At 43.6% G+C, this 24,797-nt stretch overlaps 1 protein-coding gene and 1 non-coding gene across 2 annotated transcripts in view; both read right to left on the reverse strand.

The window, feature by feature from the left end:
- LOC124721142 (D-beta-hydroxybutyrate dehydrogenase, mitochondrial-like) overlaps positions 1-24,797 on the reverse strand; it is a 282,303-nt gene that overhangs the window by 221,106 nt on the left and 36,400 nt on the right. The window lies entirely within an intron of this gene.
- Positions 21,615-21,689, reverse strand: Trnat-ugu. The gene has a single exon. It is a non-coding gene; the product is annotated as a tRNA-Thr (tRNA).

Consider the following 24,797-nt stretch of genomic DNA (forward strand, 5'->3'; position numbering starts at 1 on the left):
GGGCACTTACGCCACTGTCGGTCGTCAGCCTTCTCGCTGGTGGAAACCTGGGAAGGGAGGGACCCAAGGGACCCCTTGCGAGCGTGAGAAGCCGAAGAAGTTGGACACTTCTCCGGCTTAGAAGCGGGGACGGACGTCCCTGATGGGTGGGATGGTGTTGCTCCTGAGGTAGGTGGCTCAGGAGCAACCCGGTGGGTAGAGCCCCCACTGGCGAGGGGACAGGAGGAGTTGTACTACGCGTCGATCCGGCCGGAATTCGAGAAACTGATGGGGCTAGCACAGGTGTTGTAGCAGCGGCTTAGGAAGATGTCATTCTCACAGGATGGAGTCAGTCGTATTTCCTTTTGGCATCAGTATAGGTCAGTCGGTCCAGGGTCTTATATTCCATGACTTTTCGCTCTTTCTGCAAGACCTTGCAGTCTGGCGAGCTAGGTGAATGATGCACTCCGCAGTTGACACAGATGGGAGGCGGGGCACATGGAGTATTGGGATGTGATGGGCGTCCGCAATCTCGACAAGTGAGGCTGGAAGTGCAGCGGGAAGACATGTGGCTGAACTTCCAGCACTTAAAGTACCGCATCGGGAGACGGATATAGGACTTGACGTCACAACGGTAGACCATCACTTTCACCTTCTCCGGTAATGTATCACCCTCGAAGGCCAAGATGAAGGCACCGGAAGCAACCTGATTGTCTCTCGGACCCCGATGAACGCGCCGGACGAAATGAATCACCTCTACACTCTAAGTTAGCGCGCAGCTCGTCATCAGACTGCAAAAGTAGGTCCCTATGGAAAATAACTCCCTGGACCATATTTAAACTCTTATGTGGTGTGATGGTAACGTTAACATCCCCCAACTTGTCACAAGCAAGTAACCTGGGTGACTGGGCGGAGGATGCCGTTTGTATCAGTACTGACCCAGAGCGCATTTTGGACAGGCCCTCCACCTCCCCAAACTTGTCCTCTAAATGCTCGACGAAGAACTGAAGCTTTGTGGATAGAAAAGACTCCCCATCAGCTCTGGTACAAACTAAAAATCGGGGCGAATAACTGTTACCGCCATCCTAACCGCCATCCTGAGACTTACGCTCCTCCCACGGCGTGGCCAGGGAGGGGAACGTTTTCGGATCGTACTTCTGAGCATTAAATTGAGCCCAAGAACGCTTAGAGACTGCTGGCGGCTGGCCGCCAGCGAGAGATGATGTACCACGCTTCATTGCGGGTCATCCGCCCTTATGCCACCTACTCCGACCAAGGGCCTTCCCCACGAGCGCCACCCAGCCTCAGTAATAGCCACCTGGCAGGAGGGCCATTGCCGGGAGTCCTGATGCCCCAGGGAGATGGGCATCTACTCCTTGGCATACGTGGGGAGTTAACGGCGCAGGCATCAGTAGAGCGATCCCTGTGTTGTCAGGGGGCTACAACCAACAGGGTACATGGCGGCCCCACCACAACGGACTGGCTACCGTGCTGGATGTTAGGTGACATGTGGTCCATGGTCGCGTCAGTGCAGAAAGTGGCACTGCACAGCGCAAGGTGGAAAGTGCACACAGGAACGTATCCATGCCCAAGAGATGGAGAGCGGGCAGGACTGCAATGCAACGACAAAGAAGCTGGCGAAAGGTCTGATCGCGAGATGGACACAATGCACCGAGTAAGGCGCCCTTCCCCAATCGGCTCGCTCTTCGGAAAAATTTTGAGAGATGGAGGTCAAACCCAACAGGGGACCATCACATAAGGCCGAAAAGTGTGAGACTCCTTTTAGTCGCCTCTTACGACAGGCAGGAATACCGCGGGACTATTCTAACCCCAGGATGGACAGCGAGAGGGGGAGGATGAGACGTACAGAAACAGAGTTGTGGAGGCATGTTGTTTGGGTAGTAACTGCGTGCCTTGTAGGGGCTACACATATGGATGAGCAAAGTGAGCAGAGAGAGGGGGTAAGTGATGGAGATTGAGAGAGAGGGAAGATGAGATAAACAGAGAAAGAGGGGAGGAGGGGATTGACAGAGAGAGAGGGGGAGGTGAAGATCGACATAGAGAGGGGGAAGAAAAGGTGGAAACAGAGTGGGAAGTGGAGGAGATGGACTGTGAGAGGAAGAGGAGGAGATGTGAGCAACATATATACTGTACACTTACACATGTAAAGTCGCAGGTAAAAGCTTAGTGATAATATAGTTGAAGGAAATTTTACACCATATTCTTGAATAAATATCTGCGTACATATAATGCTAGAAACAAGAATGATTACCATGACAAGTAGAAGTAGGGTGTATTTTTTACAATAAGCTCCCATATGACATAAAGACTATTAAAAGCATTGTCAGCATTTCTCTTCATACAGCAAGTGTCCGTTAAAGAAAGACGTGTCTCTCCTGGGGTGAACTGATTGTCACAACAGGACACACAGTTAGTCGTATTACATAAAGTAGCTCCATGTTCCGTTCAGAAACATTCAAAGAAAATTGTGAGGCCTTACAACCTGAGCCTAGCTTTAAATGTAATATTTTTAAAGAATTTTTATCTATTTCTGAAGTGATTTTCATGAAAAGATAATTAAATGTAATAATGGGAAATTATTAAAGAAATATTGGATCACTACAGGTATCAGAGTCTCTAAGTCTCTACACTTAGTGCAGAGTATCAAACAATCAAATCACATCAGCGAACAGGGAAATGAAGCCATAGAAGATGAATGGCTCTGAGCACTATGGGACTCAACATCTGACGTCATCAGTCCCCTAGAACTTAGAATTACTTAAACCTAACGTACCTAAGGACATCACGCACATCCATGCCCGAGGTAGGATTCGAACCTGCGATCGTAGCGGTCGCGCGGTTCCAGACTGAAGTACCTAGAACCGCTCGGCCACAACGGTCGGCCCATAGAAGATGACATTTCTTCTGTTGTAGAGAATGGTAGCATCGTAAAAGACGATTCAGATTCAGCAGACATTTTTAACTATTCCTTTTTTTAAACAGATGAGAAAATTGATTTAAATAGTTCACAAGAGAAATCAAAATAGAACACCGAAGAAACAACACAGAAGACATTCAGTGTAATAAAAATTAATCTCACATCCTTATTTCAAGACAGGGAGATCATGACTGTAGTAAGTAGCCGTTCATATGGGGGTGGGTAGCGTATTGTCAAAATGTAATGCATGTAAAATGTAATCAGGGTGTTTTCCTAGAACAGAAATATGTGAAGGTGACTCCACCGATTTCAATAACTACAGTCCAGTGTTACTCCTTACATCATTTTCTAAGATTTTTGAGAAGGTAATGTACTCCAGGTTTGTCACTCAACTTTGTAGTGACGGGATAATAATCCAACCGCAGTTTGAATTTCGAAATGGGCATTCTACTAAGTCAGCTATTCGTACATTTACGGAGCACATAATAAAAATCTTTAGCTGATAAAATTTCAGCAGTTGGAATCTCCCAGAACTTATCGAGTCATAATATTCTATTAGAAAAATTACGTTTTTTTTTTTGGAATACGTAGTTCAGCACATCCCTGGTTTAGTTCTTGCTTAAGACACAGAATGCAGAAAGTTACTCTAGGCTGTAGAGTAATACAAAGAGGGACGCCGCAGCATCTACATGGGGACAAATTGCAGTGTGAGTCTCACAGGGTTCGATCATTGGCCGCTACGTTCTTGCATTTTATTTTAATTATGTGCCATTTTATTTGAATCAAGATGCAGACATACTCCTGTTTGCAGGTTATACAAACGCTCTTGCGAAGCCTAGCAAAGAAACATTAACAGAGAAAATAGTAAATCATATTTTTGGGGATGTTACTTACTAGTTTGAAAAACACACTATCTTTCTATTCTGAAAAAAAATGCAAGTTGTACTGACAAAAACGTACCACCTTTTATAATTAACTTATAGTATAGTTCGGCGAAAGCGAAGCTTCCCGTGATCCCACCTCTCGTCATATGAGGGTACGTAATGCACCCAAGAAGATTACCGAACATGAACGTTTTGGTGGCCCAGGTGTTACGCTTAAGCATGATGGTGCATGGGCGCACTGAACTCCAAATCTGTGAATATGGTACCTCACCAGGCAACGTCATAGTCCTTCCCCATGCGCCTATTGTCAGGGGTATATTCGGCCGTGACATCATTTTTGTGGATGACAATCGGGGCAGGTAAAGGAGCTTCAGGAAGGCAGAGTATATTGGGCGAATGGACAGTCCTGCCCGTTCCCCCGACTCACATACTCTGTACGTGTGATGCAGCACTTCCACGTGAACCGACGACCGACCACAAGTTGTGAATCACACTGGTGCCCTACCACAAAAACTCTTTACCATCCTTTCACGTTTCAGAGCATGTATTGCTGTCCGTAGTGCTGTGTTTGTGTGTATGGTTTTTTCCCTGACCCTCTTCCGTCGTTCACCGTTTGGTACTGCACTTCGTCCCTGCGGACCTTGATGTTTACGGGAATTTAACTTCAACCTCCCACCTTGACGGGTGAATCCATTCACATTAGGATGAAGGTTATGTATTAAAATAAAATAAATTTCTTTCACATATATCACGATATCTTTAAAGAAACAGCCGTGTGTGTTAATCGAGGACAGAAATTACATTTCCATGCATAATTTCAATTTTTGGTCATCGAATTCTATTATCAACATTGAAATTAACTTTCTGCAATATCAAGCGTTGCAAAAAAAATTGAGAATAGCATTCTATATATCTGAAGGGTTTCTTTCTAAACTATTGCAAGTGCGATACAATATTTCTGTTAACGATCATGTTTACACGTTCTATTGCACGTTTTACATATTTAAAACTTGCGCTGTATGATACACGTCAAAATAAGTATTCACTTCTTTTAATCTATCAAACAGGGGTATGGCGTGTGGGGCAGGCGTCTTCAATGGTCCCTCAGACGTTCCAATATCTTTTCTTACGTCTTGAGGGTCACATCCCAGAGATATGGACTGCCTACTGCCCTACAGATTACTCAGTTTCCGTTTTTAGTGATGAAAATAAATTACAGGAAACCGGGGAAACGTACTTATGGGCTGATGATACAGCTATCGGGTTCTATACCACCAGCTTTTCCGATCTGAGTATATTAAATTACCGCATGCAAATGCTCGAGGCGTGCAGCAGGACATTCAAGTTTTTTCTTAAAAAAGTGAGTGACTTATTTCCACACTATCACTCGACCTAAATTCACTCTGCTTTCTGCACTTCAAAACAAATCGGACCCTAGACTGCTAAGAAATCGTACAGCCCCGTCTCTAACTTCTTCTGGTTCGATTTATCTCTTCTCCGTTCAGTTAATGATTATAAGGGCGAAATACTGCACCCAATTTACTACTGTGTGTATAGATTACAAATTTATAACAACAATAAAATGAATCATAGTAATACTTTTAAAAAGAGTATGATGAGGATGTCAATATGCCAATAGAAATTATTTTTACCCTCAACAGTTACTTACAGAAATACTATAGCGATTTTAGAATATCTAATAACAATTTCTCATTGAAGTCACGACAGATTTAGACATTGCTCGTTCGTAATTAAATGGTGAGAAAGTTACTGTTCAATACATTCTTTAGTTGTGATCACCGAACGTCGACGTTCCACTACCTATGGCTGACAGGTTGTTGGGTGAAAGACTGTGGGGCCTACTTTTAAGCAATATTTAATTATATAAAGTGAAAAGCTTGAACATTGCTGCAGGCAGCAACTGTAATGTACTCTTCGTTTAGGATCAGGTGAAAAAAGAACCAAATCAGTTGCAATAATAATTGCTTTATTAAAAACCCCTTGACTAGATTTCGACGTCTTCAGAAACGTGAAAAAGCAGCCACATCTGTTGACCTAGGTCAAGGGGTTTTTAATAAACCTTGTACTACTGCAACTATTTTTTCAGCTTATCCTACACGCAAAGTGAATTATCAGTAACGAATGTGGTCCTGTAATAAGTAAGACTATCCAAGAAACGTGGTTAGGACACCGGGCTCGCATTCGGGAGGACAGTTATTCAGACCTTTGTCAGGCTATCGAGACTTAAGTTTTATGTGATTTCCGTAAGTCACATGCCGATGTGGTTCCTTTGAGAAGGAGGTGACCGGTGTCCTCCCCAAACAGAGGCTGCTCTCCATCTCCAGTGACCTCGTCGTAGATCTGAGAGGTGATTTTGAGGTAAGGTGAGTTTCATTCCGCTACGAATCTACGTTTCAGGTTAAACTTTCTAATTCAAAACTGATTTCGGTAATGACATATTTCCCAGCCGTCTGTGCGCACTCTATAGATGGTACTGACAAAGTGCTCTGATATTTCAGTTACTGGTACAATGGAAAATTTATTAAAGATTGTAAATTTCTTCGCTGCAGATCTTTAGCCATTCGAGATGAGAGAGTGTGTTGTTACAGTAACAAACAAATATGAACTGTCCTCTGGAGTAATGATTGTTCGTGTTTTTCTCTGGTGCCTTGCCAGATGAGGTTACTAAATGTGTATAATACTTCTTCCAGTCAGTCGTTCTGCGTACTCAGATACTGCGATAAGACGTTCACAGTTTCTGAGTGTTGCGTACATCTGGATCACGAAATGGACTACCGTAACACGGAAGTAATATTACCTACCTCATGAAGCAAAGAAATGGCTCTGAGCACCGTGGGATTTAACATCTGAGGTCATCAGTCCCCTAGAACTTAGAACTACTTAAACCTCACTAACCTAAGGACATCACACACATCCATGCCCGAGGCAGGATTCGAACCTGCGACCGTAGCAGTCACGCAGTTCCGGACTGAAGCGCCTAGAACCGCTCGGCCACCGAGGCCGGCATGAAGCAAAGAGTCGATCATCATGTATGCATATAAAATGTGTAGTTGCTCTTGATCCGAAAGCTGATTTGAATTCCATAGTGCTGTATTAGGCATGGTTCTACTGGAGATAGTGTGGCTCCCTAGCTCTTAACTCTAAACTGACTTATTCATCTAGATACAGGCGCCCTGCAGTTTAGCATGGGCTCCGAACCATGGTGCAACTTCGTATATTTCACGTTCACGAAGCACTGTCAGAGAGGGTAGGAGCGATAAGAAGCAGAATAGGTCCTAGGACCGACAAGGGATCGAATTCAAACTTTTGGATTTGAACTGTGACACTTAGCAACTCAGCCAGCGAGCCACAATAAATGTATGATTGAAAGACGTTTTTATTGTTTACATATATGTATTTTACCCCTCAGAGGGGGAATAGTAACGACTGTCCATTTAGTGGCGCAAGATATCTGACTCTCTCTCTCTCTCCCTCCTCCCCTCCCCTCTCTCTCTCTCTCTCTCTCTCTCAAACCAAACCATAACACAATAGGACACGCTGTTCCCCTCGTGAGCACGGACACACTTCGCTTGGTCAACCCATTTTTCATGCCGATATGCATTCCTTTCAGTAGCACTCGTGGAAATTGGTATAGATGTTTGACAAGTTATTGTAAACCACCAATTGCTTCCTCCACTGGAAACCAGAGCAACATTTGTATACATAATAAGAATACAATTTTAACACACTGGGGAACGTGGAAATCTTTATAATCGTCGTGGGACACAGTTACAACGAAGGAAATGGTGCATAAGGTGCCAGCAATGAACTGCACTGATCGGAGTGAATTCTTTGTACCACCATTACAGCGCAACTGTTAACTGACTACCGAATCACCAAGAGGGTTACACAACACCGTAGAAGGTCAGGCCTATATGTGAATAAAGAAATTCTGTATGTCACATGCAAAACTAGATTCATTTTTATTTATTACTGTTTTTATTAAACCTGGTGGTTTGTTGTCTAAAACGAGTTGGACTCTATCAATTTACGGCTAAATGTGCTTAAAAAAGATAAACTTTATTGTACTAAGGATTAATAACAAATGAACTACCATATGCACAAAAAAAGAAACTACCTACAAATTATGTGTGTCTTGGAAAGAATTTAAGCGGAGCTTGTAGCACTGACTGATTACATCTATTGGCAATACTACTATCTCCACCGCCACTGGTATATTCAACCAAATCGGCTTAAATCCTGAAGCGTTTCTGAGGTAAACTACGATTATAAATACCACATACTCTATGCTGCCTGTTACACCTTTGGATCTTAAACAATTACATTCAGTCGGTTTTCGCACATAATCTCTGGTTTGCGTTGGTTGTACAGGATACAACAGAGTACAATGGGTTCTGGGGAACCAAGGATCCCGTAGTCACTGACTACCACTACTTATAATTCTTATTTCTGTAAAATAATGAAAATCACAAGAATGACTACAACTCAAATGAAATGAAACGAAGCCGAAGAATAGAAGAACGGAACGACGTAGAAAAACATGAAAACACGGTATAAGAAAATAAGTTAATGTTCATAATTTGAACACGTGTAAAGGTACAAAATGGATGTATCAGTTGTTACTGATTTTTCCGTCTTCAGCTTAAGTGTGTTTGCCACCAGACGCGTTTCGCCATGATTTACAGAGCATCTTGACTGGCCATTCTGGAAATATGATGTGCACATATGTTCCTACATTGTGATATTTATGGATTAAAAACAGTTTGCACAAAAGTAAAGTGCAAAAAACGAAAATGTGGCTACAGCATAATAAGGTTTCTAAAGGCTCAAAAATTACAAAAGATGAATGTGCAAAGAGGATTTTTTTTATTTCACTTTAACCTCCGCTAACAACGAGGTAAAAAGTAGTGGACTTCAGTAAACGTAAAGAAGTGGAAATACATGCAAAATAAACTATACGTCATATTTATGAAGGAAAACTGTTTTTAGTGTATAAACATCGAAACGTAGAAAATAAAAGCGAAACGCGTCTGGCGGAAAACACTCTTAAACTGCGATAATCTTAAGACAGAAAAAACAATAATAATTTACGTATACAACTGCTGCGGAAAATGGCTAAGCCAACAAACATACTGTGAATATATTACATAAGTACAGACCAAATAAAGTCTATGAACCTTGCCGGACATGGCAGCGAGCCAATGGCGGAATCTATGAAGTTCGTAAGAAAGTAAATGCCATTCCTGCAAAGCTGTTCAGAGTATAACAAGACTTTCGCCAAGCATCTCGAACGTACTGTACGGGATTTGGGGCAGAAAACCACTCCAATGGTTATTTCAGTGAACTGCTCAGCATATTGGTAAGAGAAACGAGCTCTTTATGGCCGAATTTTACCATCTTCTAAGATGAAATCGTCACCTGTTGCTCTGATATTTGAGCGAGCATAAACATAAGGGATTTCAATTATATATCGTTCCAGTGACAGTTTCATGTTGGATGATATGGTGATCGGTGCGTTCACAGAAATATACAGGGTGCAGAAAAACAATTTGACCGAAAGTGAGGGACAAAAAAATGGTTCAAATGGCTCCGAGCACTATGGGACTTAACATCTTAGGTCATCAGTCCCCTAGAACTTAGAACTACTTAAACCTAACTAACCTAAGGATATCACACACATCCATGCCCGAGGCAGGATTCGAACCTGCGACCGTAGCAGTCCCGCGGTTCCGGACTGCAGCGCCTAGAACCGCACGGCTGCAGCGGCCGGCTAGTGAGGGACAGAAAGACAGAATCAAACGAAGGAATTTGAGTATGAGAACTGGGGGTCGCAGTTGAATATTTACGGAGCTATGCCAGCGTCAAACGGTGGTCAGTTTGAACAGTTGCTGCTACAGCCTTATGTTAATAAAGTGGTGGAAAATCTCTGTAAAACAGCGTACACATTTTTCATTTACTTTGATCTTTTTAGGACGTAGTGAACCACGTGACATGGATATGTGAATGTTTTCATTTTTAAAGAAATGCTGTATGATACGTCAGCTAAGTACGAAACACGTTTATGTGATGATTTACGTTTTTCTTATTCTCATCGATTTCAATTACGTTCCTGTAGCGCCGAAAATATATGTACAACTGAGACCCCTACTTCCTAAACTCAAATCCCTTTGTTTGATGCTGTCTTTCTGCCCTACACTTTTGGTTAAATTGTTTTTCCACACTCTGTATAAGTCTTCATACACAAAGAATACCTCTTCTGAAGGCACTCCTTTCTCTGATGTTTGCTGGCTTACTCTACCACGAAGAGAATTTCCCGCTTTTGTACTGCAGTCCAGTATGGATGACAGAGCGTCCACTACAAACATCCGAGTCCAGCGGTACACAGATGGCGGGTTGGCCCTCATATGCAACCCTTTTATGAAGCATGATAATCATCCTACTGCTTACTGTAACAAGAGCACTCTGTAGTTGAATCGGGTTTCTTTCTGCATGAAAGAATGGTCGACCATCGATTCTCACAATAGCCGTTGTCCAGACCTGTCAGAAAATTGTGAATATCGGACTTGTGATGAATTGTTAACAGGGTCTATAAACAAAAGAAGGTCTGTAATGCTCGTCTTCATCGAACTGGTGGTAGAATTTCTCGCAAGTGACGATATGCAGCCCACGTACTCACCAGCGATGTTGTATAGAATACGAGTGTGTTTGAGTTGCATTTGGATAAAAGATTGCAGGCCGTCAGCCCCAAGAAGGACACTTCCAGACTTGGTCTATGACAGGGAGATTATGCGATGTGGCACGGAAGTGAGGGTGATAGTAAAGTGGACACCACAGTGCTTCGCTAGACATGGTCCTATTTCAGATGGTATTCGCTAATCTTCCTTAAACTTGGAACTGCCTTACTCTGCCAGTTATATGCGAACCTACAGTTTAGCGCGGATGCCGAACCACGGTAATCATTGCCAGAGATAGCTACTGACCAAAAATCTTGGGACCGACTGAAGATCGTAGCTAAGACCATTGGTTTATGATCTGACACCCAGTCAGCCAACAAACCAAGGTAATAATAATTGTGCATTTGTGAACAGTTTTTTTTCGTGTTGAACTGATTTTTCCTATTTTGTTTCCTGTTTTAAAATATGTAACTTCGTTTTCCAACTTTCTGATTTATTGTTTGGGCACTCTAATATGCCAAATGTCTTTCAGTTAATTTTTTTTATGTGATGTCACTTCTGACATGCTTCCGAGAAAATGTGTATTCATTTATTTTGAGTATTTGCTGGTGCAAAACGTATTCAAATATTTTGTTTTTGATGTAGAGCATATCTGGTGATGCATGACTGCATTAAAAAAGATCATATTTACATGAGCGAAAATTATAGAAGCTAATTTATCGATTAACGTACAAAATGTTAAATAAATCACAAATTTCATCATAAATAATCGACTTTTATTGGCGAATACATTCTCGTATTTTCTTTTTTTAACTTTTATCAATAAAGTCCGTTGCAATCAAATGCTAGCTTAAGTTATTTTATGGTTAACCTGGTTCGAACTGATAAGCCATTTTCAATGTCCTATAGAAAGTCGGTGGCCGATGGCTGCGTTAGAACACGTGGAGAGTCAACATTCAAAGTCACTGCTAGAATTCTCTGCATCTCCTGATGCAGTCATCGGCTATCGAAAATGACTTAAAGCGCTAGACTATTTATGTAGCACTAGCTGAGCATCCGTGTTGCCTGGTACGTACTTATTCCAATATTCTACGTATTAGTCTATCTTCACATCCCTCCTCCCCTCTCTGCCATCTCCCCCTCCCCCTCTCCCTCTCTTTCCAGCTTCTCCTCCCCCTCTCTCTGTCCATCTGCTCTTCTTTCCTTTCCCTGTCCATCTCCTCCTCTCCCCTCTTTCTGTTCGTCTCTTCCTGTTCCCTTCCTGTCCATTTCCCCTGCCCCTTTCTGTGCCATCTCCTCCTCCCACCTATCTGTCTCAATCTCCTCCTCCCCCCTCTCTTTCTGTCCATCTCCTCCTACCTCCTTCTCTCTCCACATTATCGCTCCACTCGTCTTTACCCCCACAGTATTTATTTCCAGTTAGTAAGTAGCATCAGTATCAAGTTTGGATGAAATCGATCCCGGGCATGAGGAAGAGCTTGTTACCCGTGGCTTTGCATTCATACGCACGTCACATATATTAAACATATTTCACACGTGTTTGTTCACATACTTCTCCTGCCTATCTAGTGAATTTCGCCCTATAGTTTTGTTTTCGCGCAGGTGATTGTATATGACGTCGTGTCTCCTGAACAATGATACAATTTTCTAGATACATTCAGCAGCATATTTAAATACTATCTGTGAAATGTGTTGCAAATAGAGTTAGTGTTAAATAAGTATTAAATTTAAACATCGTACATCATGCGGCAAGTGTTTCACGCATCTCGGTGTTGTCTCCTGAACTGTGTATATTACAATGATATAATTTTGCAGATACATTCAGTGATGTGTGCAAATACTGACAGCAAAATGTGTCGCGAATACAGTTAGTAGTAAAGAAGTAATAACTTAAAACGTCATGCCCGATACGACAGTTTAACTATATATAAAGGGAAAACGTAGTAAGCGATAATTTTTTTCCTTTCATCATTATGTGTGCGTTACCAGGAAGAAGAAGTTTGATAAAGGTTTGAAATTATGTGTAAAGTTTGTTGCAAGTCACTAAGTGTTCTCATTGAGAAATATTGGATGAATAAAGTATGGGTAGGTTGGTTGGTTGGTTTTGGGGAAAGAGACCAAACAGCGAGGTCATCGGTCTCATCGGATTAGGGAAGGAAGTCGGCCGTGCCCTTTCAGAGGAACCATCCCGGCATTTGCCTGGAGCGATTTTAGGGAAATCACGGAAAACCTAAATCAGGATGGCCGGACGCGGGATTGAACCGTCGTCCTCCTGAATGCGAGTCCAGTATGGGTAGGGCTACACTTCTTTTTTACCACAACTCCTTTGATAGGTAGGTGGATCTTACCCCCACAGCGATTCTTTCCAGACAGCAACTAATACATGTACCAAGTTGGTGAAAATCGGTCCAGTGGCTTAATAATTACTTACGGGTCGTGCACTTCACGAAATGTGAAGGCGTTGGCAGTCTTTGACTACAGGATTAACGAGTCACTGCTTAAGTCGGTGATATGTGGAAAAGAAACAGAACTGCAAACCATTTGTACGCGAATCCTAGTCAGCTGAATATGATCGGTATCAGGTCATGCTATTGCAGACATCAAACCAGATTTGGATGAAGTTGATACGAACACTGCGCCAGCATCGAAGACAACTTACTTTTGGATTGACGAGTTCAAACGCGGCCGCAGAAGCACTGAGGGCACAGTATGAGCAGCGCGGACCGCTGCGAGGCGTGCAGGGAGAGAGTCAACAAGGCCGACTCCAGTACCGTCTTCAGCTCAATTGGGAATCCGTGGAGCAGACAGCCTGATCGAAGTGGTCCCGCAGGTTCTCGACTGGCTTTAAATGCGGGGAGTTTCGGCCAGAGGAGTACGGCAAACTCATCCTGATGCTCTTCGAACCACGCACGTGCACTGCGAGCTGTGTGACACGCTGCGCTTAGGCCAGTGTGGCCGAGCGGTTCTAGGCGCTTCAGTCTGGAACCGAGTGACCACTACGGTCGCAGGTTCGAATCCTGCCTCGGGCATGGATGTGTGTGATGTCCTTAGGTTAGTTAGGTTTAAGTAGTTCTAAGTTCTAGGAGACTGATGACCACAGATGTTAAGTCGATAGTGCTCAGAGCCATTTGAACCATTTTTGAACACGCAGCGCTGTCCTGCTAGTAGACGCCATCATGCAGAGGAAAATAAAATTGCGTGTAGGGGGGCACATGGTCCCCAAGGATAGCTGCATACTTGTGTTGATCCATTGCGCCTTCCAGAATGATGAGATCACCAATGGAATGCCACGAACGCATTCCCCAGATCATAAAGTTCAATACTCCAGCCTGAACCCTATGCTTTTAGACGTTTCACGAGCGTGAAACATGACTCATCTGAAAACACCAACTGTCGCCACAAAATGGACGTCCAGATGTGGTACTGGCAAGCAAATTCCCGCCTTCGTCACCGAGCGAGGTGGTGCAGTGGTTAGCACACTGAACTCGCATTCGGGAGGACGACGGTTCAAACCCGCATCCGGTCGTCCTGATATAGGTTTTCCGGGATTTACCTAAATCGCTGCTGGCCGGAGTGGCCGTCCGGCTCTAGGCGCTACAGTCTGGAGCCAAGCGACCGCTGCGGTCGCAGGTTCGAATCCTGCCTCGGTCATGGGTGTGTGTGATGTCCTTAGGTTAGTTAGGTTTAATTAGTTCTAATTTCTAGGCGACTGATGACCTCAGAAGTTAAGTCGCATAGTGCTCAGAGCCATTTGAACCTAAATTGCTTCGGGCACGTGCCAGGATGGTTCCTTTGAAAGGGCTCGGCCGACTTCCTTCCCTAATCCGATGGGATGGATGAGCTCTCTGTTTGGTCCCCTCCCCCCTCCTCCGACCGACCAGCCTTCGTTGAGGACGAACAGCAGTCAGCACGGCTGCATCAAGGGCGCCTGCTGCGCAGTCCTATATGCGGCAAAGATCGCTTAACGGTCGTCGAACAGACACAGTCGGTACCCCCTCGATTCATCTGTGATGTCAGCTGCTCAACAGTTATACGTCTATTCGCCGGTACACATCTTCTCAGCCGCCGTTCATCCGTGTCAGCTGTGGCTCGTGGTGCATCGAAGTTGCCTTAGCGCCAGTTTTGGATAGCGCCGTTTTGCCATTCACGGTGTACTTTAACCACTGCTGCACGCGAACAGCTTACGAATTTAGTCCTTTCAGAAATTCTTCCGCCCTTGGCCCAAATGACAACAATCGTGCCCTTTTGGACGTCAGATACGTCGCTTCGTTTCCACATTACGACAACAACTGCACTGTTTTCCGTGTCCCCCGACACACTTTATACACCTTCCGCTCCTAGTGCTACTATCTGCCGTCTCTGAGTGGTTATTGCACAGTGACGTCGAACATGGACGGTGTTCACATTAATGTGACTGGACCGTGTATAATGCATTCCAGATACATACGTTCAGCAGTACGTCATCGTTGAAATAATTCGCGACATCGTAATGCAATATCACCCTGTTGAATCACGCGAATTATCTGAGAGTATAGGCATCCCAACTGAATGCGCCGGCCGGTGTGGCCGTGCGGTTCTAGGCGCTTCAGTCTGGAACCGCGTGACCGCTACGGTCGCAGGTTCGAATCCTGCCTCGGGCATGGATGTGTGTGATGTCCTTAGGTTAGTTAGGTTTAAGTAGTTCTAAGTTCTAGGGGACTGATGACCACAGATGTTAAGTCGATAGTGCTCAGAGCCATTTGAACCATTTTTTTGACCTCAGAAGTTAAGTCCCATAGTGCTCAGAGCCATTTGAACCATTTTGAACCAAGTGAATGAATATATAATATCCAGCACGACAAACCGGAAATGGAAATTTGTGTGTGCAGTGATTGCAGTTATGTCTGACAACCAAAAACGAACCTACAAGGAAGTTTCAGCGTAGTTTAATCACAATTCATAAATCGTTTTGCAACGATTCTTGACTTTGAATTAAACTTGAATTCAACAGTGCTCACAATAACTGGAATAGATGTCATAACAATGAACAAACGCCGGCCACTTTGGGCTAGGAAGATAAAGACCGTTTTCTCAGCTTTTAAACTCACGACCACTATTTACTTCTCTCTCATTTTTGTTTTAGTTGATATTTTCAAAGCCCAGTCTCATAAATTATCGGAAAAGAGGAGTGTAACACCTGGGGCCCACTACGTTTATTCTGGATTATTGGAAACATGAGCTGAGTGGAGAGCGACAAAGCTTGGAACTCAAAATGCCGGTTTTTCACCAGCGTGATGGACAATGGCAAAAATTTATTGAATGAGCTTCTAATTCGTTCTTCAGCCACCCTGTTCCCCATATTTCACTCCACCTGACTAAATCCTACTACCTACCTTGAAAATTTGGCCAGATAAGAAGAAAATTGAATCAAATGAGGAAGTTCAAGATCCAATGGGCCCACAGCGATGAAAATTCACTGAAGCGTCAAAGAAATTGGTATAGGCATTCAAAGACAGAGATATGTAAACAGTTAGAATACGACGCTGTCGTCGGCAACGCCTATATAAGACAACAAGTGTCTGGCGCAGTTGTCAGATCGGTTACTGCTGCTACAATGGCATGTTATCAAGATTAAACTGAATTCGAACGTGGTGTTATAGTCGGCGCACGAACGATGGGACACAGCATCTCCGAGGTAGCGAGGAAGTGGGGATTTTCCCATAGTACCATTTCACGAGTGTACCGTGAATATCACGAATCCGGTAAAACATCAAATCTCCGACATCGATGCGGTTGGAAAAAGATCCTGCAAGAACGGAACCAACGATGACTGCAGAGAATCGTTCAGCGTGACACAAGTGCAACCCCAAATTGCTGCAGATTTCAGTGCTAGGCCATCAACAAGTGTCAGCGTGAGATCCATTCAACGAAACATCATCGATGTGGGCTTTTGGAGCCGAAAGTCTACTCATGTACCCTTGATGATTGCACGACATAAAGCTTTACACAATTCCTGGGCCCGTCAACACCGACACTAGACGATAGATGTCTGGAAACATGTTGCCTGGTCAGACGAGTCTCGTTCCAAATTGTATCGAGCGGATGGACATATACGGGTATGGAGACAACCTCATGAATCCATGGACCCTGCATGTCAGCAGCAGAGTGTTCAAGCTGGTGAAGGCTCTGTAACGTAGGAGGAGTGTGCAGTTTGAGTTATATGGGACCCCTGATACGTCTAGATACGACTCTGACAGGTCACACGTACCTAAGCATCCTGTCTGATCACCTGCATCCAATCATGTCCATTGTGCATTGGCGCGCGGGGTAGGCGCCTTGTCACGGTGTGTGTGGCTGCCCCCGTCGGAGGTTCGAGTCCTCCCTCGGGCATGGGTGTGTGTGTTGTCCTTAGCGTAAGTTAGTTTAAGTTAGATTAAGAAAGTTTTTAGGCTCAGGGCCCGATGACCTCAGCAGTTTGGTCCCATACGACCTTCCCACAAATTTCTAATTTCCATTGTGCATTCCAGAGGACTTGGGCAATTCCAGCAGGACAGTGTGACAACCCACATGTCCAGAATTGCTACAGAGTTGCTCCAGGAACATTCTTCTGAGTTTAAATACTTCCGCTGGCCACCAAACTCCCCAGAGATGAACTTTGCTGAACATATCTGGGATGCCTTCCAACGTGTTGTTCAGAAGAGATCTGCACCCCCTCGTACTCTTACGGATTTATGGACAGCCCTGCAGGATTCGTGGTGTGAATTACCTCCAGCACTCCTTCAGACATTAGTCTAGTCCATACTACGATATTAGGCAGGCGTACCAGTTTTTTTGGCTCTTCAGTGTATCTCTTAGAGACATTATGTAATAAAATCTGGATTTGGGTACACAAATGAGGAAGTTGCCATTAATTTCTTTTTCAGAGTAAATTTATTTCTTCGCCAGAATGAAGAAAAATAAAAAACTAAAAACTTTCTGGACCAGATGTATAGTTGCAGGTGGAGATTACAGAGAAATAGGGTGAGACTTTTGTTCTAAAAAAGGTTTTCTTGCTTCTTTTATAGCACTTATTACTGAAGATACGTTTCCGACCAATAACTGATTCAAACATCTCTCGACAATTATTTTAACATTTTCATGCTTCACCGCTGCAACTGAATATCTAAATCTAGTGCCCAATATTTCGGAAAATGACTGTATGAAAATATTTTAATTTATATCTGTGGCTAAAAGTTACGCTTTCCTGGTAGACATCGACGGAATTTTAGGGTTGGATGACAAACACTTCGTACTTCTTGAGGTTCAGCTCATATGTTAAATCTGATTTTCTGGCAACCCGTTCAACACATCCTCTGCTTTGCATATATTCTTCACTCTACGTCCCCAATGCAAATAAATGTATTCGTTGTTCACCTAATATTTAGGATCCAGTATTGTTTGGCTCGTAGTCGATGAGTTACAGAACGTACAGTTGATCATTGTCCGCGAGGAATGTCATTTACTCATGTTCTGGTTTAATTTTCAGTGTTCGGTAGACCCAGAGAAAGCTATTAGTCCATAAACAGTTGATATACCTCTGGCTATAGATATATTCGTAACGTGTAGGAGGCGTTATAAGGCCCATAACAGTTCTTTTCTGCACGTACATTTATCACCTGTTCGTTTCTTTTATGTACGATATATCCTATCCCTGTGGACATAAAATTTTCGCTGAGCCAGAACCGAAGAGAGACTGCGGATGCTAAAAACGTACAATACCCGTATGCGAAGTGTGACTAGGCCATTGTGTAACATAGCTAAAAAATGTATACATCAAGTACTGAAATATTTCTTTCGAACTGGAAACTGCTGACTTCCTATCATTCCCCACTGCTCATGAGTGTCTTGGGCTCCCAGCCATTCCTGTAGTCCCTAAAAATACCGTAAAGCGAACAACTCTAAATGACCCAACCTTCTTTGTAATTGTGCAAAAGGACATTTTCCACAGCCAAAACAGGTTTTTGATACTGTTCTTTTTGTGATGTAATTTTTGTTGTCCTGAACATTGTTAATGCTGCACATAAGGAAAAACATTAGCGTCTGAAATATCCCGTCTGCGTGCTGTTGTTAGATCCTCGATTCCCCTCTAGGCGAACTGCCGAGCCAAAATATGTAAGTATCCGATTACTTTTTCACTCTGCCTGTAAACATCGACTTAATTTTTCTTATTCTTAGTCTCAATTGGACTCCTCAAAAGCATCTCTCCTTTGTAAAAATACTCAAATGTGTTCCATTGAGTTCAGAACAGGCGAATTTTCTGACCAAAAAATCAGCGTGAGTTCGATAACATAATCCTCAAATCACTGTAGCACGATGCTGATGTTGTGACACGATCAGTTATCCTGCTGGAAGATGTCGTCGGGGGAGACATCAAACATGAATAGCGTTCACGTAGTCCGCAACTGTCGCGGTGCCACAGTTCCCATGGAAGCCCGGGTGAATGTACGCATTAGCACAATACTACCCCAAACGGCATCCGTCGAGCAGGCGTTTGCCCGGATGACTTCGTATCCGCACACAACCGACGACTTGGCGTAAAAAGAAACGTGGTTCGTCCGACTAGTAGAGACCTTCCTTACGGCGTCACGTGCAAGCAACGCTACCAGTCGGCATTCAGGACTGCGACCGTACAGCAGACAACACGACATGGAGCAGGGTGGAAAACGACACGGAAGACGACACAGAGAGCAATACGGCAGACATTGCATACGACAGCACATTTAATAACTAGATCCCAACTCGACTCAGACATTAATTTAACTGTAGTTAGTAATAATATGTCATTCTAATCGTGGAGACTTGATATTGCATATTAGGCTAAAGTAGTTAGAAAAGTTCCGGCGCATTGTCGCAAATTGTCAAAGGCAACGGGAGCTATAAACATGACTAGATAAATAACTAGGGGTATTTCAGTATAAATTAGCCTTAAAAGTGCCGGCGTATTGTCGCAAATTGCCTACGGCAGCGAGCACTACAAAGCTGTAAATGTGTATACAGGGTGTTTCAGAATATATTTAAAAATATGACAGGAATCATCATTTGAAACAAAAGAGACAAGTAAACACAAGCTCTAAAACTCATACCTTGAGAGCTATGAGCAATTCTTGATCTTAGATACTGCGAAAGAAATCTCTTCTGCTGCAAGCTCTTTGCTTTCCATATTATGGGAAGTGGTAGTATGGACCAAAACAAGAAAACAATATCCATTAAAGATGTGCTCTAAAATGTATACCTTAAAAGTTGTGAGCACTTATTTATTACAATGGTTTTGTTTCAAAGCAAAGAAGATGAACAAGTGCTCATAGCTCTTAAGGTATGAATTTTAGAGCACACCTTTAATGGATATTTTTTTCTTGTTTTGGTCCATTCTACCATTTCCCAAAACATGGAAAGCAAAGAGTTTGCAGTAGGAGAGATTTGCTTCACAGTATCGAAGATCAAGAATTGCTCATAGCATAGTGTAACTGAGGCGGAATAAGAGGAACCAGCCCGCATTCGCCGAGGCTACTGCTAACATGCAAGATGTCTGGGACTCAATGACTCAAAGCACATACCGAGGTATTCACCATCAGACATCTAGGTGATGGGACAAGCGTAGGGCATAATGCATTCGTGTACTCAGACATATATACTTCCTAAGATATTACAGCTGAAACAGTAAAACCTGAGGCTATTGATATTCTGTGTAATTTTTGTTTGAAAACGCGCATCGACACACATTTTATAAGGATCTGAATTTTTAATTACTATTGATTCCATAATTTGTCTTTTCTTGTAAACTAATCAAGCAATAAATCTGAAATTTCATAGTTTACATCTGTATAAGAGTCTAATAAAACATGTGGAAAAGATTTTTGTTTAAGGTCATAGTTGCTTTGAAATTAATTTTTCAGTTTTGTGTTACCCAGAACTGCTCTATTTTTCTCAAATTTTGAAGGAGAACTTTTCTCAGAGGAAAATCAAAGGAATTAATCAACCAATTAGAAAAGGATACTGTCAGCCATCGCTATTATTTCATACCTTTACAGATTAAATAACCCAGGAATACAAAGAAACAGACCAATCCGGTGTAAAAATTGTCAAATAGCTGAAAGTGAAGCTGATTTACAAAGATATGCATACAAACAGGAAAACATCCTCACAAAGTGAAAGAAAAAAATTTTAAACTTAAGACAGGGGCAATGATTGTAACTGTAATAAATATTTTAAGAGCAAAAACTTCAGTCAATAATAAAATAGGTAACGAAAGTCGTACATCGCAGTTTAAAAAAACAGATACAGAAAAGAATTCAACGAAGTATTGTAAATAAAATATAATGTTAACAGGAAACGATAATAAACAAATAAGAGCCATATGTAAATCAGATTTTTCAATATAATATTCAAACTTGCTCTTCAGTGTTGGACTCTTCTCCAAAATGCTAAAGCCCGGAACAACAGCAAGTGGGTGAAACACTTACATCCCGTAACTATAAGGGACAGAGGAAAAGTCAAAACACAGGAGAAGGCAGGTAAGGGAGATCACCAAAAATAGCCCACAACAAGTGACTACATACAGTGCCGGTTCCACTGAGTTAATGTAAGTTATTTGATGTACGAACATAATTTATGTCGTTTATAGCTGGCGACTTATGAAATTGATTTTGTCTTTTAGATGGAACTACATACTTTTTTCTGCGTAAATGGCTTTCTAACCGACTTCCACGACGTAACTCGATCAAGACAACAGCGCCGCAAACCACCGCCCCTCCGTCCGGAGAAGAGGTCTGTAGTCGGTGACATCATTCGGGACCTGCACTCAAGTTCCAAACAAACTGGTATAGGCATGCGTACTCAAATACAGTGTGTAAACACGCAGAATACGGCCATGCGGTCGGCAACACCTTTATAAGGAAGCAAGTGTATGGCGCAGTTGTTACATCGGTTACTGCTGCTACAATGGCAGGTTATCAAGATTAAACAGAGTTCGAACGTATATAATCATATGGATATGGTGTCTGTTCTTTCGGTCAGACACCATAGATGACCTGTAGCCGTCTAGAACGAAATTAGAATTATATATTAATACCTTCAGCTGCTGACGGGACAGGTGAAAATGTGTGCCCCGACCGGGACTCGAACCCGGGATCTCCTGCTTACATGGCAGACGCTCTATCCCTGTGAGCCACCGAGGGCACAAATAATTTTCCGACTGCAGGGACTATTTCGCGCACGCCTCCCGCGAGACCTACATTCTCACCGTATGTGTCCACACACTACATTCGTAGTGTCCCTACCCAACACACTCATTACTCGTGGAAGACATTCTTACAAAGTCCCGTAAGAGTTCGGGGAATATGTGTGCATCCGCACAGAGAAGGTTATGGCCGGTATTGCCAGAACTATATACTTATATTTTCACCTGACCCCTTTGATATACAGGGTGTTACAAAAAGGTACGGTCAACCTTTCAAGAAACATTCCTCACACACAAATAAAGAAAAGATGTTATGTGGACATGTGTCCGGAAACGCTTAATTTCCATGTTAGAGCTCATTTTAGTTCTTCCACCTACGCTCAATGGAGCACGTTATCATGATTTCATACGGGATACTCTACCTGTGCTGCTAGAACATGTGCCTTTACAAGTATGAAACAACATGTGGTTCATGCACGATGGAGCTCCTGCACATTTCAGTCAAAGTGTTCCTACGCTTCTCAACAACAGATTCGGTGACCTATGGATTGGTAGAGGCGGACCAATTCCGTGGCCTCCACGCTCTCCTGACCTCAACCCTCTTGACTTTCATTTATGGGGGCATTTGAAAGCTCTTGTCTATGCATCCCCGGTACCAAATGTAGAGACTTTTCGTGCTCGTATTGTGGACGGCTGTGATACAATACGCCATTCTCCAGGGCTGCATCAGCGCATCAGGGATTCCATGCGACGGAGGGTGGATGCATGTATCCTCACTAACGGAGGACATTTTGAACATTTCCTGTAACAAAGTGTTTGAAGTCACGCTGGTACGTTCTCTTGCTGTGTGTTTCCATTCCATGATTAATGTGATTTGAAGAGAAGTAATAAAATGAGCTCTAACATGGAAAGTAAGCGTTTCCGGACACATGTCCACATAACATATTTTCTTCTTTGTGTGTGAGGGATGTTTCCTGAAAGTTTGGCCGTACATTTTTGTAACACCCTGTATATCAACTCCCGTCAGCAGCTGAAGGTATTAATGTATAATTCTAATTGAATTCGAACGTAGTATTTATAGTCGGCGCACGAGTAATGGGACACAGCATGTCCGAGGTAGCGATGAAGTGAGGATTTTCCCATACAACCATTTCACGAGTGTACCTTGAATAACAGATATCCGATAAAACATCAAATCTCCGACATCTTTGCTGCCGGAAAAAGATCTTGCAAGAACAGGACCAACGACGACTGAGGAGAATAGTTCAGTGTGACAGAAGTGCAACCCTTTCGCATATTGATGCAGATTGCAATGCTGGGCCATCAACAAGTGTCAGCGTGTGAACCATTCTACGAAACAATCATCGATATGGGCTTTTGTAACAGAAGGCCCACTCGTGTAGCCTTGATTACTGCACAATATAAAGCTTTACACCACTCCTGGGCCCGTCAACACCGAAATTGGACTGTTGATGACTGGAAACATGTTGCCTGGCCGGACGAGTTCCATTTCAAATTGTATCAAGCGGATGGACGTGTACGAGTGTGGAGGCAACCTCATAAGTGAATGGGCCCGGCATGTGAGCAGTGGACTGGTCAAGCTGGTAGAGGCTCTGTAATCGTCTGGGGGCGCGTTCAGTGGGCGTGATATGGGACTCCTGATACGTCTAGATACGACTCTGACAGGTGACACATACGTAAACATCCTGTCTGATCACGTGCATCCATTCATGTCCATTGCGCATTCCGACGGACGTCGGCAAATCCAGCAGGACGATGCGACATCTCACACGTCCAGAATTGCTAGAGTGGCTCCAGGAACACTGTTCCGAGTTTAAACACATTCGCTGGGCACCAAACTCCCAAAACATGAACATTATTGAGCATATCCGGGATGCCTTGCAACGTGCTGTTCAGAAGAGATCTTCAGGCTCTCGTACTCTTATGGATTTGTGGACAGTCCTGCAGGATTCGTGGCGTCAATTCCCTCCAGCACTACTTCAGACATTAGTCGAGTCCATGCCACGTCGTGTTGCTGCACTTGTGCGTGCTCGCTGGGGCCCTACACGATATTAGACAGGTGTACCAATTTATTTTGATCTTCAGTGTAGAATACATGATCAGTGTAACTGGGTAGACGTATCGGTTTGTAAATGATTAGAGTTGCAATTTTCTGTTACAAGCAGAACGGCCACATGAGTGCATGAGCGTCGCTCGTGTTTAGTGTTGTTACCAGGCCTGGTATGGTATATAAGGGGCGTGAACAACGCCAGACGTTGAATGATCACTGTGAAGAAGACGGAGATGTCGCGTACTTGTGTGAGATAGCGATATCAGCTCGCGACGTAGTTTAAAATTGTGTAGTTCTCCATCTGGCTGGCTGACCGAATAATGCAATATCCAGATTTGTGGGGCTTTCGAATGTGACAGTGACCCGATGTTGGACTTCGTGGAAACGTATGGGCAGGTATAATATTTGTCAACGTTCCTGTTGACCACGGCTGATCACGAGGGAGGATCTCCGTTTTGTGTGCCACGCACATCATAGCCCCTCCACATATGCACCTGCCAATCCAAACAAGTAACGAACTCCGTGCAACATTCTGTGTCATCCCGCACTATCAGTCGGAAACTACCAGCAGCCGAGCTAGGGAATTGCCCAATGCGTAGAACTCAGTTAACACCACAGCACAAAGGGCTACATTTGGAGTGATGCCGTGACATGGAACCGTGGACCGCTGATGAATGACACCATACCGCATTCAGCGCCGAATTATGGTTCTGCGGTATCCCGGATGACCTTCGTCGGCGAGTATGGCGGTGACTTGAGGAGAGCGCCATTCTTCCAGTGTTCTAGAGAAACACAGCGCTGTTACTCATGGCGTCATGGAGTGGGTATGACTTCAGGTCAAGGCTGGTAGTGACTGAGGGCACTCTGACGTCACAGACATCCTGCGTCCTCAAGTGTTATCTGTCGTGCGACAGTATCGTGGGGGCATTTTTCGACAGTACAGAGAGCTCGTCCATACATGGCAAGTGTCTACCCCAGTTTGAGCTACGCCCGTGCCCACCGAGCTCTGTCCCCCATAAAACGTGTGGCACCAGCT

This window comes from Schistocerca piceifrons, chromosome X (assembly GCF_021461385.2).
Source record: "Schistocerca piceifrons isolate TAMUIC-IGC-003096 chromosome X, iqSchPice1.1, whole genome shotgun sequence".
Lineage (NCBI taxonomy): Eukaryota > Metazoa > Arthropoda > Insecta > Orthoptera > Acrididae > Schistocerca > Schistocerca piceifrons.